Source organism: Plecotus auritus, assembly GCF_963455305.1.
Source record: "Plecotus auritus genome assembly, chromosome: 6".
NCBI lineage: Eukaryota > Metazoa > Chordata > Mammalia > Chiroptera > Vespertilionidae > Plecotus > Plecotus auritus.
In genome coordinates, this window is record NC_137773.1 from 77,865,170 (window position 1) to 77,880,225 (window position 15,056).

Consider the following 15,056-nt stretch of genomic DNA (forward strand, 5'->3'; position numbering starts at 1 on the left):
AGGCCACTTATCTGGAACGCCCACACGGGGAAATGAGATAGTCCAGCAGCACTTTTCCCACCAATATCCTTATCTTGACGGGAAAGAAGGCTGTGTTTGTGTGTGAAGACGTGTGTGTGTGATTTTTACAAACTCCTGTGTGTGTCTACTTGAGTGTTTTCCACCCCGCGACTTCTGAGCGTATGGATAATGTTTGCGTAATTTTCTGACTTGACTACGGTTCTATGAAGTATTTCCAAATTTTGTGTTGGAAGAAAAATAGATGGCAAGAAAGGAGAAGAGGGATGGGAGATACAAAAGAGAAAACAGCATCAGGGGAGACATTTTAAAAAGACTGAACACAACTAGTTTTGGTGAAAGGATGAAGAAATGGATATTTTCCTACATGGACTAGGAAAGTCGTGCAATGTTGAACAGTTAAAAGTATCTTCACCTGTAAGTCTACTTTCCAGATCTACCCAAGAGATAGTACCCATGTACACAAAGAGATGTACAAGAATGTTCATTACAGAGTTATCAAAGCAGCTAAAATTATAAACAATCTAAATATTAATTGACAGGGGAGTGGTTAAATATATTACAGTATAGCATACTACCTTTCAGAAAGAACAAAAAGAAATCTTTAGCCCTAACCGGTGTGGCTCAGTGGATAGAGCGTCGGCCTGCGGACTGAAGGGTCCCAGGTTCGATTCCGGTCAAGGGCATGTACCTTGGTTGCGGGCACATCCCCAATAAGGGTGTGCAGGAGGCAGCTGATCGATGTTTCTCTCTCATAGAAGTTTCTAGCTCTCTATCTCTCTCCCTTCCTCTCTGTAAAAAATCAATAAAATATATTTTAAAAACAAATAAATCTTTATACTAAAATGGAAAGATGACCCCAAATGTGTAAATTTAAAAAAATACCAAGTCACAGAATTTATATGGATTATACTATATAAGGAACAAAAATATATATTTTATAGAGATATAAAATATGTATCTATACTTACCTATATCTATATCCATATGTATATACCAGTAGATATACATACAGAGAGAGAGAGAAGGGCCTGGAAGGTGTACTCTAAAATGACAGCAGTGGTTGCCTCGAAAGGAGAGAGCTGGAATTACAGGTGCATTATTTGCCCAACCGGTGTGGCTCCATGGTTGAGCGACGACTTATGAACCAGGAGATCATGGTTTGATTTTCAGTCAGGGCACATGCCCAGGTTGCAGCCTCGATCCCCTGTGCAGGAGGCAGCCGATCGATAATTCTCTCTCATCATTGATGTTTCTATCTCTCTCTCCCTCTCCCTTCCTCTCTGAAATCAATAAAAAAAAACTTTTTAAATAAATAAATGTGCATTATCTAAATAGTCCTACCATAGATATAAATTTCTGCATAATTTGTTTAATTATAAACACTTTATAACTTTTTAAAGAAGTCAGCAACACTAGAATCCACTCACTGTAGACCCTACGATCCAAACAAAAATTGGGCCCTAGATGGTTTGGCTCAGCGAATAGAGCATCGGCCTGTGGACCAAAGGGTCCCAGGTTCGATTCCAGTCAAGGACATGTACCTTGGTTGCAAGCTCCTCCCCAGCCTGGGCCCTGGTCAGGGTTCATGAAGGAGGCAACCAATAGATGTGTTTCTCTCACATTGGTGGTTCTCTCTCTGTCTTTCCCTCTCTCTTCCACTTCCCTAAAAATCAATGAAAAAATATCCTCCAGTGAGGATTAACAACAACAACAAAATTGGGAAAGAAAATCAATATCTCGTTTTCCGTGGCAAACCTGTGATTCAGCTGGTTCTCATCCTCCTGGTGAGATGGAGGAGGGAGCAGGAGCAAGCTGGAAGAAAGGCACCTTGGTCACCACACATCCTGCCCTAGTGTCCATGGGGGAGGAATAGGGTTGTTTTTACCTCTGTTGTTCTTAAAAGTAGCTACCAAGGCAGAGAATCCAGGGAGGGTGGCTGAAAGTTTTCCCCATAGAGTTAGATCCAGAAAAAGGCTCCATTTGGGAAAATCTTTTTTTCTTTATTTTATCAATTGGGAAACTGAGGCCTGAAGAAGTAGAGCAGAGTAAAAATTAATTATTGCGAGTCTACAATTAATTCTCTTCCTCTTTCTGGGCAGTGAGGGAGAGGAGTGGAATTCAATCCACAGACATCAATATAGATGTTCACTCCCCCATGTGAGGAGAAATTCTGGCAAAGCTCCTAAACTTGAGCAAACCCATAGATTCTGCTGGAATAATCCAAAATCCCACGACCTGGGAGATGATAACCAGGGATCCTAGGATCAGAAGGTGAAGACTAAAACTCTCAGGCTCTACAGGCCAAATTGTCCCCCAAGTCTCTTTGCCCAATATGCAACCTCTATTCACAAGGCAGGTGTCAAGGCCAAGCAAAACTAGTAAAGAAGAGCCCGGGGCAGCATGGCTCAGTGGTTGGAGCATCATCCTCTGCACCAAACAGCTGCAGGTTTGATTCCTGATCAGGGCACATACCCAGGTTACAGGATCAATCCCCTGTTGAGGAGAGGTAATGGATCAATGTTCTCTCTACGTGGATGTTTCTCTCTCTCTCTCTCTCTCTCTCTCTCTCTCTCTCTCTCTCTCTCTCTTTCTATCTAAAAATCAATAAAAAGCTTATCCTTAGGTGAGGATTAAAAATGTATATATTATATAAATAATTATACAGGAGGTACCTGGGTAAGCAAAACAATTATGCAGGTGGACCAAAGGTGTCAAAATACAGTGAGCCCTGCTGCCATTATTAAGTTACTAGAGGCATGGTCCATGAAATTTCATGCACTGGAGCGGTCCCTCAGCCCGGCCTGCACCCTCTCACAGTCTGGGACCCCTCACTCCTTACTGCCCACCTGCAGCAGAGGCAGGAGAGGCTCCCGCCACTGCCACTGCACTCACCAGCTGTGAGCCCAGCTTCTAGCTGAGCAGCACTCCCCCTGTGGGAGCACACTGACCACCAGGGGGCAGCTCCTGCATTGAGCGTCTGCCCCCTGGTGGTCAGTGCATGTCTTAGTGACTGGTCATTCCAACATTTGGTTGATTTGCATATTAGGGTTTTATTATATAGGATAGTCCAAACGTGGCAAGTTGTGGCCTATGATCATTTTTAGGCTGCAAACTTAATCTGGAAATAATATTGATTGTCAATAGTAACTACCTCCTTCAGCCTCCTACATGAGGTCTTCCTTGCAATGCCCAGATTTGGTGCCATTGACATTCTGATATTCCACATCACATCTTCCTATGGGGAAGGAACTATTTTTCAACAAAAGCAAAGTGACAAGTCTGTCCAGTATTCAACTAGCAAATGCATGTATCATCTTTATTTTGTCACCTCTGTGGAATGAAATGACCTCTTTAGTCCATATGTGAGTTTTTGGTTACTGTTCATTGACTTGCATCAACTCCCGCAAACCTATCCTATATGATAAAAGCCTAATCTGCTAAGTGTCCAGTCATCTGGTCATCCTTCAACCAATCAAAGTGTAATATGCTAATGATATGCTAAGGCTGCTCAACCACTCACTATGACGTGCACCGACCACCAGGGGGCAGACAATCAACTGGTCAACTAGTCGCTATGACATTCACTGACCACCAGGGGGCAGATGCTCAATGCAGGAGCTGCCCCCTGGTGGTGAGTGCACTCCCACAGGGGGAGTGCCACTCAGCCAGAAGCCAGGCTCACAGCTGGCGAGCACAGCGATGGTGGCGGAAGCCTCTCCCACCTCCACAGCAGTGCTTAAGGATGTCCAACTGACAGCTTAGGCCCGCCCCCCCCATGGGGAGTGGGCCGTCAGTTGGACATCCCCTAAGGGCTCCTGGACTGCGAGAGGGCACAGGCCAAGCCGAGGGACAACTCCCCAGTGCACAAATTTCGTGCACCGGGCCTCTAGTTAATGATAACAGTAGCCAGCAAATATTAGCAACTTTTGCTATTTAAACTGCCCTATTGCTGCCCTAGCTAGTGTGGCTCAGTGGATAGAGCATCAGCCTGCAGACTGAAGGGTCCCAGGTTCAATTCCTGTCAAGGGCACTAAAAAAATAAAGTGCCCTATTGCTATCAAGGCAAGAACCTAGACCCAAAATTTTAAAACCTTTTTTTTAATTGTTCTTACATAATTGTAATTATATAATATGAAATGAATATTTATTATACTATATAATAAATGTTATAACTATGTACTATAACAATTATTACTATTATTATAAACTATTTTAAACAAAGAGGTATGTGTAGAAAAACAGATCACAATATTACCACCTCCAAGATTTAATAGATGTTAATACTTTGTCATATTGACCTTAGATCTCTTTAAAGGAAAAATAATTATAGTGAAAACCCTTACCATGCTCTCCAGTCCTCCCCTCCCCAGAGTAACTACTATATTGACATTGTGTTTATAATTTGCAAGAATACTTTACAGTTTTCCACATGTGCATATATTCATTAATATCATATGGAATTGCATGCATTTGAAATTTTTACCTAAATTAAATGGCATTGGAATGAAAGGAATGACTGGTTAAGCCTCACACATGCAGTGTCTGCCCATTCCAGTAGGTGTCACTAGTATTCCAGTCTTGAAGGGATATGGATTTCCGTTCTCAGTGCCAGGTTAGGGTTTCCTTCTGTGGAAATTTTAACTTATTTGCATTTTGAGATTGTCTACATGCCTTATTTTTCACAAGTTAAAAGCAGCACATTTGTCCTAGCTGATTTGGCTCAGTGGATAGAAGTCGGCCTGCGAACTGAAGGGTCCCAGGTTCGTTTCTGGTCAAGGACACCTGACTGGGTTGCAGGTTCGATCCCTAGTGGGGGGAGTGGGCATGCAGGAGGCAGCCGATCAATGATTCTCTCTCATCATTGATGTTTCTATCTCTCTCTCCTTCTCCCTTCCTCTATGAAATCAATAAAAATATATTTAAAAGGGAGGAAAAAAAGGCAGCACGGTATGCAATGAAACCTCAGACTTTTTTTTTTTTTTTTTTTTTTAATTCTTTCCCTAGAGAGAAGGCCAGTGAGGTGTGGAGAAAGACACTGAGCAGATAGGTGGGAGATTCCACTGGTGTTCCCTCTCTGGTCCTTGGTACACCCCCACTCCCACCCAGAATAAGGGAGTTGTACACATTCAAGGATAGAATATCCTTGCCTTTCCCACACAGGCTCTGGTCCTTGAGAGTGTCTCCCTGGGAGCTGCTCTGGGCAGAAAAAGAAAAGGTTCCATAACCCACACTCAGTAGAGGGACTCGCAGCGAGCATGCCCAATGTGTGCCATCCCCAGAGGAGACAAGCCCTTGAAGTCCCTCCCAGCTCTAAACCACCTCCCATCCTCCCCTCATGGCCTGTAGCAGCCACAGCGATTTGCTGGCCTGGGGCCATGACCATCGTTTTTTAATATTTATTTTTTTGTTAATCCTCATCTGAGGATCTTTTTCCTACTGATTTTTAGAGAGTGGAAGGAAGGGGGAGAGTCAGAGAGAGAGAAACATTGATATGAGAGAGACACATCAATTGATTGCCTCCAGCATGCACCTCGACCAAGGGCCAGAAAAATAAACCTGCAACCGATATGCATGCCCTTGATGGGAATCGAACCCAGGACCCTTCAGGCCACAGGCCGACACTCTATCCAGAGCCAAACCAGTTAGGGCTTACCATCTTGATTACACAGAGATTTCTTTTTCTTCTTTTTTCATTTTATTTTTTAAGTGGTTGTGGCTTGTTTTAAGTCCCAGAAAGCTTAGTGAGATGGCCAATTCGGGGTCAGAAGCGCAGAAGTTGAGAAACTGGACTTCGATCAGGCCTTGATTTTTCCTGAAACCACAGAGCAGATTAACCCGGCCCCACCCACCCCTCCACAGCAGAGCCCTGAATGCTCACATCTCCTACATCCCCACTCACTGAAATTAGTCAACAGATACAGCAGATATGATTCAACAAACAAACTCCAAAGAAGGAAGTACTATCAGTTTGACATTTTCCTAGGTGTTCTTGCTGGCCAGTGACTTCCCGTTAGACATCTGTCCTAACAACTGTTAGGCTTAGAGACAGGAGCAAGGACCAACCGTGTGGGCCTTGAGCCTCAGGAGGCCTGGGTCCCTCTGTGGCAGTTTCCAGAGTGCTCAGAGCAGGCTCCTGGGCCACACTCCTCCCACTGGCCCCTCCCTGACCTGCCCTCTCTCTGGCCCTGGGGCCCTCAGGGAGGCCTGTGGAGGCCATGGGAGTTTGGCTACCATTATCTGGCCCTTATCTGAGCCCACTTAGTTCAATGACTAGGAGCCGACCTGAGGGTCACGCCTGTCTCCAGAGAGCCAGTGCTATCTCGGTGACCTGCAGAAACCTTGGCATGAGCTCATGTTTTCTGACGACAGAGAGGACCCCTGCCATATCGCTGCCCCGTGGCCCCACCCCCAGCGTCTGGCAAGAGCTGGGTGAAGGCTCCACCATTACTCACTGAAATAGCAACACTGATAAGTGCAGCAGACAGAAATACATTGATGAATTTCCATTCAGAAAAACACCTCCTCCCACCCTCCCCTGTCTGCATGCGGTCCCACTCAGATGGACACTCAGGCAAACGGGCTGGGCCTTTCTCAGACACAGCCTGTAAACCATCACTACCAACTGTGGGGGTTCAGAACAAGCTACCCCAAGATGTGCCTCAGCGGTATGCAGATGACTCTGAGCTAAAGGCAACTTTAGCTGCAGGCTCAAGAGCATGTTCTGCCCCTCCCTTTAACTACCTACAAGAATTTGAATTAGGGGCCTTGCCCATAAGAGATTATCACAGATAACTTCTTTTGACCTATCTATAGGGCAGGGCAAACTTCTATTTACTAACCTTCTGCTCTTCTTATCACCCTGCAATGACCCTTTGAAGCCCCCAAGGTACCTTACCTCATCCCTAGCTCAAAATGTCTTATGTACCTGATCCCTCTTCTATCTCTGAACCTCTCCTGCATGTGGGATCTCAGACTGTCTGTGTATGCAGGGTTTTCATAAGTATTACTATTTTAAAAAATCTTTATTATTGAAAGTATTACAGGTGTCCCCTTTTTTCTCCATTGACCTCTTCTAGCCCACCCGCCCCCCACCCCAGGCCTTTACTACACTATTGTCTGTGTCTATAGGCTATGCACATATTATTTAGTTGATCTTTTTCCACCCACCCACCCTCTTCTTTCCTCTGAGATTCCACTGTCTGTTGAATAAGTATTATTAAATTTTGTTTTCTCTTGCTAATCTGTCTCATATCTATTTGATTATTAAACCAGCCAGAAGAACCTTGAAAGTTTGTTCCTTCCAAACACTCCCCATAAGGACATGTAGAACCTTAAACTTCTGAGAAGTATATAAATTAAGAATTCATGCTAAAACATACTTTCTCCTCATTTAGGAGAACACAGTAAGGACAGAAACCCTGTTTTCCAAAGTCTGACACCACCCAGCAAACAGTAAGCTGCTCAATATCAATGGACCGGTTGAGCTGCCTGGGTAGGATTGACAGGACACAGGACTAGGAAGCAGGTCAGCAGCTGCTGACCCCACCTTGACTTCCTGGGGGACCTTGGGCAAGTTAGTTCCCTCTCTTTGGTCCACAGAGAATTACTTCATACACCTTAAAATCTGTCAGGAGCATTCAGTGCATTTATATCTACACTAATAAAAGAGAAACATGCAAATTGACCGTACCTCTGCTATGCCCACAAGCCAATCAGGAGCAAGTATGCAAATTAACCCAACCAAGATGGCTGCAGCCACGGAGCGAGCAGGAGGCTTGGGTTTCCCTGGCAATGGAGGAAGCCAAGCTTCCTTTGTGGCCCTGGCCTCCGCTCAAGGCTACAAAGTTTCAATTATAGAAGATAAATAAATCCCAGATACCAGGGCCTCTGCTTGGGTCGCCAGGGGACGTGGCCGGCCTGCAAACCACCACAGGCCCCTCGCCCAGGCCGCCCCATGCCCCAAGGGAACCCCCACCCTGATCTGGGACACCCTTCAGGGCAAACCAGCTTGCTCCCACCCATGCACCAGGCCTCTATCCTATCTAATAAAAGAGTAATATGCAAATTGACCATCACTCCAACACACAAGATGGCTGCCCCCGTGTGGTCAAAGATGGCTGCCCCCATGTGTACACAAGATGGCCACCACAAGATGGCCAGCAGGGGAGGGCAGTTGGGAGGGACCAGGCCTGCAAGGGAGGGCAGTTGGGGGTGATCAGGCCAGCAGGGGAGGGCAGTTGGGAGGGACCAGGCATGCAAGGGAGGGCAGTTGAGGGCGATCAAGCCTGCAAGGGAGGGCAGTTGCGGGTGACCAGGCCTGCAGGGGAGGGCAGTTAGGGGCAATCAGGCTGGCAGGGGAGCAGTTAGGCATCAATCAGGCTGGCAGGGGAGTGGTTAGGGGGTGATCAGGCTGGCAGGCAGAAGCAGTTAGGGGCAATCAGGAAGGCAGGCAGGTGAGCAGTTGGGACTGTGAGAGGGATGTCCGACTGCCCGTTTAGGCCTGATCCTACTGGGCAGTTGGACATCCCTAGAGGAGTCCCAGATTGGAGAAGGTGCAGGCTGGGCTGAAGGACACACACCCCCGTACATGAATTTCATACACCGGGCCTCTAGTTTAATATAATTTACTGACATATTACTGAGTATAAATTTACCACTTTTTTTATTGCTTTCTATTTATCCTGGCTGCTCTACACTTGTACTTTCTCATCTTGCCATTACTTGACTTGATCCATTTCATCATTCAATGTTTCCCCTCTATTACCTTGGAAGTTATAAACCCTGTTTTTATCATGATTTCCTTAGAAATTACAACACGCAGAGCTAATTTCTTAGCAATCTGAAGTTGAACAATATGTTTAACCCACGCCCAGAAAATAGCAGAACCTTAGAACACTTTAATTCCACTTATCCCTTTGCAGGCCTGGTCCCTGCCTTGCAGGCCTGGTCCCTCTCAACTGCCCTCCCCTGCTGGCCTGATCGCCCCCAACTGCCCTCCCTTGCAGGCCTGGTCCCTCCCAACTGCCCTCCCTGCTGGCCATCTTGTGGTCAAAGATGTGGAATTAAAGTGTTCTAATAGCTTATATCTATTACTATATATTTCAATTCTCCAATTGTTTCCAGTCTCACAAATCATTATTATTATTGTTTTATATGGTGTTTGTTCATTTAAATTTAGCCATATATTTAAATTTAGCCTACCCTTTTTTATCTCTATTTATTTTTGCATCTCAGCCCTCCATCTTGGACTGTTTTGCTGTCTGCCTGAAACACATGGGCTTAATATTGGAAAATTCCTTCTGTTTTTGTTTTTGTTTTTAATCTTTATTGTTGAAAGTATTACATAGGTCCTCATTTTTCCCCATTAACCTCTTCCAGCCCCCTCCCACCCTCCCTCACCCCCATCCTTCTGGTTTTATTTATCTGAAAATTATTTTGCTTTTATTCTTTAAAAAATATTTTCACTGTATACAAGTCTAGGTTGGCAGTTATTTTTCTTTCAGTTATTTCTTTTAAATATTTCAAAAATATTTTATTAATGATGTGGTGATCTTTTGTCTTTGGTATTCTGAGGTTTCACAAAGATGTGGTTAATGTAGATGCATAGGGATTTATTCTGTTAGACTTAAACCTTTATATTGAAAGTCTGGATTATTTGTTTTGGAAAATTTTATTAGTTCTCTCCTTAGTGGTGTCTAATCTGTTATACTCTCCATTGAACTTTAACTTTTTTGTTTATTGTGTGATTCATTTGTTACAATTCTGTTTTGTTTGTTTTAAGATCTGTTAATGGTACTTTGAAAAGTCTCCTGAAGGTATTTTTTTAAACACTAAGTATACTTTTTGTGGGAGTACACTTACAATAATCAGACAGATTGGATCTTTATATCATTACTAGAGGCCCAGTGCACCCTCTACAATCCAGGACCCCTTGGGGCATGTCCAACAGTTGGACATCCTTCTCACAATCTGGGACTGCTGGCCCTAACCACTCACCTGCCTGCTGGCCTGATCCCCCTAACTGTTCTCCCCTGCTGGCCTGATCGCCCCTAACCACCTCTGCCTCAGCCCTGTCACATGGCTTTGTCCGAAAGGACGTCCAGAAGATCATCTGGAAGATGCTTGGTCTAATTAGCATATTACCCTTTTATTAGTATAGCTTGATTTCAGAGAGGGAGGGAGATAGAAACATCAATGATGAGAGAGAGTCATTGATTGGCTGCCTCCTGCACGCCGCACACTGGGCATCAAGCCCACAACCCAGGCATGTGCCCTGACTGGGAATTGAACTCTGGGCCCTTCAGTCCTCAGGCGGAGGCTCTATCCACTGAGCAACACCAGCCAGGGCTACACTTTCCCTTTCCCCTGGGACGTGTTTTGTCTGCTGGAGCTGAAACACTGAAGCTGTCTCACTGGGGCAGAGTGGGGTGCACTGGGCAGCTCAGGGCAGAGTGGGGTGCACTGGGTTGGAGCAGGTGGAGCCCCCCAAAAGCTGGAGAGGGGCCTCGTTTAACAGCCGCACTGTTTCATGGCTGTGCTGTGTTGCAGTTGAGCGGCCACACTCTTGGGCTGTGCCACAGTCAGCGCGAGTTTACACAACTGAGCTGCCTGCACAGATAGCTTCCTCCTCACCACACCCCCAAGCTGGGGCTTCCTCTTAGGGTTGAAGTGACACCAACCACCCTTGGTTGGTAGCCCAATCGGCCACCTTGGAAAGAGAAGTGGGAGATCCTGATTTTACATGAACACTCCAATTTCTTAAGTTGGCAACAAATGCGAACTTCAGATGTTTGGGCCAAACCAGAGAGGCGGTCAGGCCTGGTGTCCAGGCCACTGGCCGGCACTGGGCTCCTCTGCAATGGATTGGTGGCGGGGCCAACCCAGACCCTCCACCTCCCGGTCAAGGCCTCCACCCGGGGTACAGGCCACAGCCCCCACCACCATCCAAGCTGCCATCCAGGGGCACCCGTGCTGGACCAAACCATCACCTAGCGTGGGGCAGGGACACTGTCGATGGACGGAGCCATCGCCGAGCAAACGGGGGAGCTCCTGGCATGAGCACCCCTCCCCGTGAAGCTGTCCGTTGCCTTGGAGCTGCAGCTCCAAACCATGCTGTGGGCTGTGGGAAGAGCCACGCACGGGGAGCCGGTGTTGCACTGCCATGGAGGAGGGACTGGAGGGGGAACCCTGTCATGAGGCACCGCCATCGGGGTGTCTCCACCCAGAGACCGCACCACCCGGACCCCAGGCTGGTCGGCTGAGGTGAGTCCATTTGCCTGGAGCCAGGGGCTGGGCGCTGGGGTGGGACCAATGCCTTTGCAGGCGGTTTGCGGGAGCCCGGCCGCGGGTCCTGCTCAGGCTTGGCATGGAGTTGCGTGTTGTCACTGCTCATTGGACGGAGGAGTATTGAGCAGAGCTCAGCCCAGCTGTAAGGGGACCCTAGGCATCTGGGCAAGTGAAGGAGGTGGGGGCACGCTTGGGTAATTCCAACATCACCCCACTTGGTTTTAAACGCAAACCCGCCTTGGGGTGCGGACAGGCCTTGAAGGTCTTGTTTCCTTCTGTCTGCTCACATTCAAGTGCCTAGCGCTATGTAAATGGACATGATGCGCCTGGTGTTTGGTCGTCCATCTGGTTGCTTGGTCATCGGCTTTGATTTTTTTACTACATTCCTTCCATGTGCAGTGATCACACTTCATCTGGAGCTGGGCGGGCTCAAGTGACCTGGAGGAAGCATGGGGAGAGCAGTCACTGCTGGTCGCCCCTGGCGCTGCTGGCTGCTGGCAGTATCCTTTCTCCCTTGTGGAGTGTCTAGGGAGGGGAAGTGGCTGCAGTGCCCGAGGCCGAGTTCCAGGAGGCCAGCAGCTTTGTCAGGATTGTATTCCAGGAGGCCGGCAGCTTTGTCAGGATTGTGCCGGCAGCACTGGTCTGTTGGTGCCTGGCCTGTCCTCTTGACATTGAACCTGCAGCACTACTAAGGGAGCCAGTCCCCAGTTCCACCCTGCCTCTGGCCACCGATTGATTGGAATCTGAGGGCCTGGAGGAGGGACCAAGAGGTCTGCATTTTAGCAGCTTGCCAGTCACTGCTCACCAGTCACCGCTGCCACTGATTGATCAGCTCCCACTCCCTCAGCTTCCTAGCCTGGTGTTTGGTCATCCCTCCAGTCATTTCAGACATGACGGACCATGGGTTTTTATATATTAGGATTCCAAGAGTCAAAATATTTGTAAATTTGTTTCTATTGTCTGTTCTTTCTGCTGGTTCTGAAACAGAATTTTTGGACTGGAACCCGGAATCAAAGAATGAATCCACAGACAGAAAGTGGTAGAGCAAAAGTGGAAATTTATTGAAGAACAAGTACAGACTCCCACATGGGGAATATAATGAGTAGCTCACAGAAAACAAGGTACCAGATCCAGGATGAAACTACCTTTCTTCAGTCCTGCCAGCGTGGCTCAGTGGGTGAGTGTTGACCTATAAACCAGGAGGTCACAGTTCAATTGCCAGTCAGGGCACATGCCCAGGTTGCCGGTTTGATCCCCCGTGGGGGATGTGCAGGAAGCAGCCAATCAATGATTATCTCTCATCTTTGATATTTTTATCCCTCTCCCCCTCTCCCTTCCTCTCTGAAATCAATAAAATACATTAAAAAAATAAAAATAAATAATAAAATGAATAAATAACTACCTTTCTCCAAAAAGGATTTTGCTTGCTGCTGTCACGTTTCTAGGGGCTATGCACCTCCAGCACTACCTTAAACCAAGTTCAAATCTTAAAGTTCCTTACCCACTCAAGCAATGAGGACCCCAATTGCTAACCCAACGAGGACTGATATACATCTGGTTCACCATTACTCCAGGGACACAGCCCTTTGTGATGCCAGCATAATGTGGGGAAATTTTCCTGTTAGACTTTCCAACATACATGGGCTTGGACTTTTATTTCCGTCTCCCACCATCCAATCCATAAGGCTGCAAAGGAAAGTCCAAATTTGTCAGGATCAGTAAATGTCCTCAAGGCAGAACTGGTTTTTAACCAGACAACCAAGGGGTCTGGGCTGCCTGTCACTACTTGAGCCAATTAAGCAGAGACAGGGTTGAATCATATATGAGTGTTTATTCCAATACTGCCGGCAGTATGGGAGAGCAGCAGGTCATCCACAAAAATCTGCTCTGCAAACCCCCACAAACCAGCTGCTTATAAAGATTACATGGGGGAGTAGGGATTTCAGGCATGGGGAAGTAGGCAATGCAGGCTGGGGCCTGACTCCATTGTTTGGGCAACAAAGTTGTTACTCTTTCCATAATAATAGGCAGTTCTTGAATGAGAATGGATCACATCCCAGGGTTGACTGCTAGGTCCAAGGTTAACTCCCAGCCAGGTTAGAATGACCTTTCTTTAATCAGAACAAAACAATCACGGTTAACGGAACATGATTAATATTTCTTGTAACTATAGCTAGTCCCCAATATTCTATTTTTGCTCCTAATAGTTTCCAGATTCTGCTTACATCTCTATGTACTTGTTTGCAGTTCAGTTTTGACCTGATAACTTGGTATTGTTATGTCCATACTTAAATGGTTTGGGGGGAGGGGGTGTCTTTTTTTTATTTATTCCAGAAGACGTTTTCAGAAAGAGGTAATTTGTCCAAATAACCTAAATTGCCATGGCCAGATGCACTGAGCTTATTTAACACTTATTCACCCTTTGGTTTGGTGGTTTCCCTCAAGCAAAGACCATTCTGCCTCAGAGAAAGATTTAAAGACAGAAAACTGCATGCAGTTTCGAAAGGACGGTTTCTGTAACTTCTACCAAGATGTTTAAAACTAAAAGTATGTGTCTGAATCTTTAATTAACCTGGATAATATAACTCCCATAGTGTTTCATGTTATTGGGGGTACATCTGTATTTGCTACTTATTGCCACATCACAATCATCACAGACTTAGGGATTTAAACAACACATATCTAGTACATCCCAGTTTTTCTAGGTTGGAATCTAGGAATTGCTTACCTGAGTCGTTTGCTTCGAGTTCTCTCCAAAGGCTGAGGTTGTCTCAGTCTGGGCTGGGGCTCATCTGAATGCTCAGCTGGGAAAGGATCTGTTTCCAAGCTCACTTGTTCCTTTGGGGATGGTCGACTGAAGACTGCAGTTCCCAGCTGACTGTCGGATAAAGGCTGCCCTCATTTCCTTGCTATGTGAGTCTCCCAAACTTGTTCCATCACAGAGAAAGAACAGAGCCTGCTAGCAAGTCAAAACCTTTTGCAATCTAATCATGGAAGTGACATCCCCTGGTGTTGAGGCATTCAATTCATTACAGCAAGTTATTCAAAGGGAGAGGATTAGGCAGGTGTGAATACCAGGAGGCAGAGATCATTGGGACCATCTTGGAAGTTGCCTACTGCAACATCTTCTGGGCAGACTTCCATGTATGGACATGGGCACAGCCCCAGGAAGTGCTCAGTGCGATGCCTCTTCTCCATTGAGGGGACAGTTTGCTCCAAAGAAATCATAGGTAAGAGTTCTAACTCTATCGTGTAACAGTTGAGTGAACTTGAACAAATTATGTAACTTCCCTGGACTTTAATTTCCTAACCTGTAAACTGGAACAATAAATATCCTCCAAGGGCTCACACCATCTAATATTCAGCCAGCATGACAAGTTCTTAGAATATTTGTCTCCCTGAGCCTCCTGGAGGTTCCTTGGCCACCACAGGGCTCCTGAGCCTTCCCCCTCAGGACCTTCTTGCACCACATGCAACCCAGCAAGTACAGGAATAATCTGGCACAAATGGCGATGCAGGCCATTTTCCATCCTGTCCCATCCTGAATATAAAATTGTTTTTTATCGATTTTTAGATAGACAGGAAGGGAGAGGGAGAGAAAGATAGAAACATCGATGAGAGAGACACATCAATCGGCTGCCTCCTGCACACCCCTACTGGGGATGGAGCCCGCAACTCAGGCATGTGCCCTGACTAGGAATCGAACCTGGAACCTCTTGGTCCATGCTCAATCCACTAGGCCACACTAG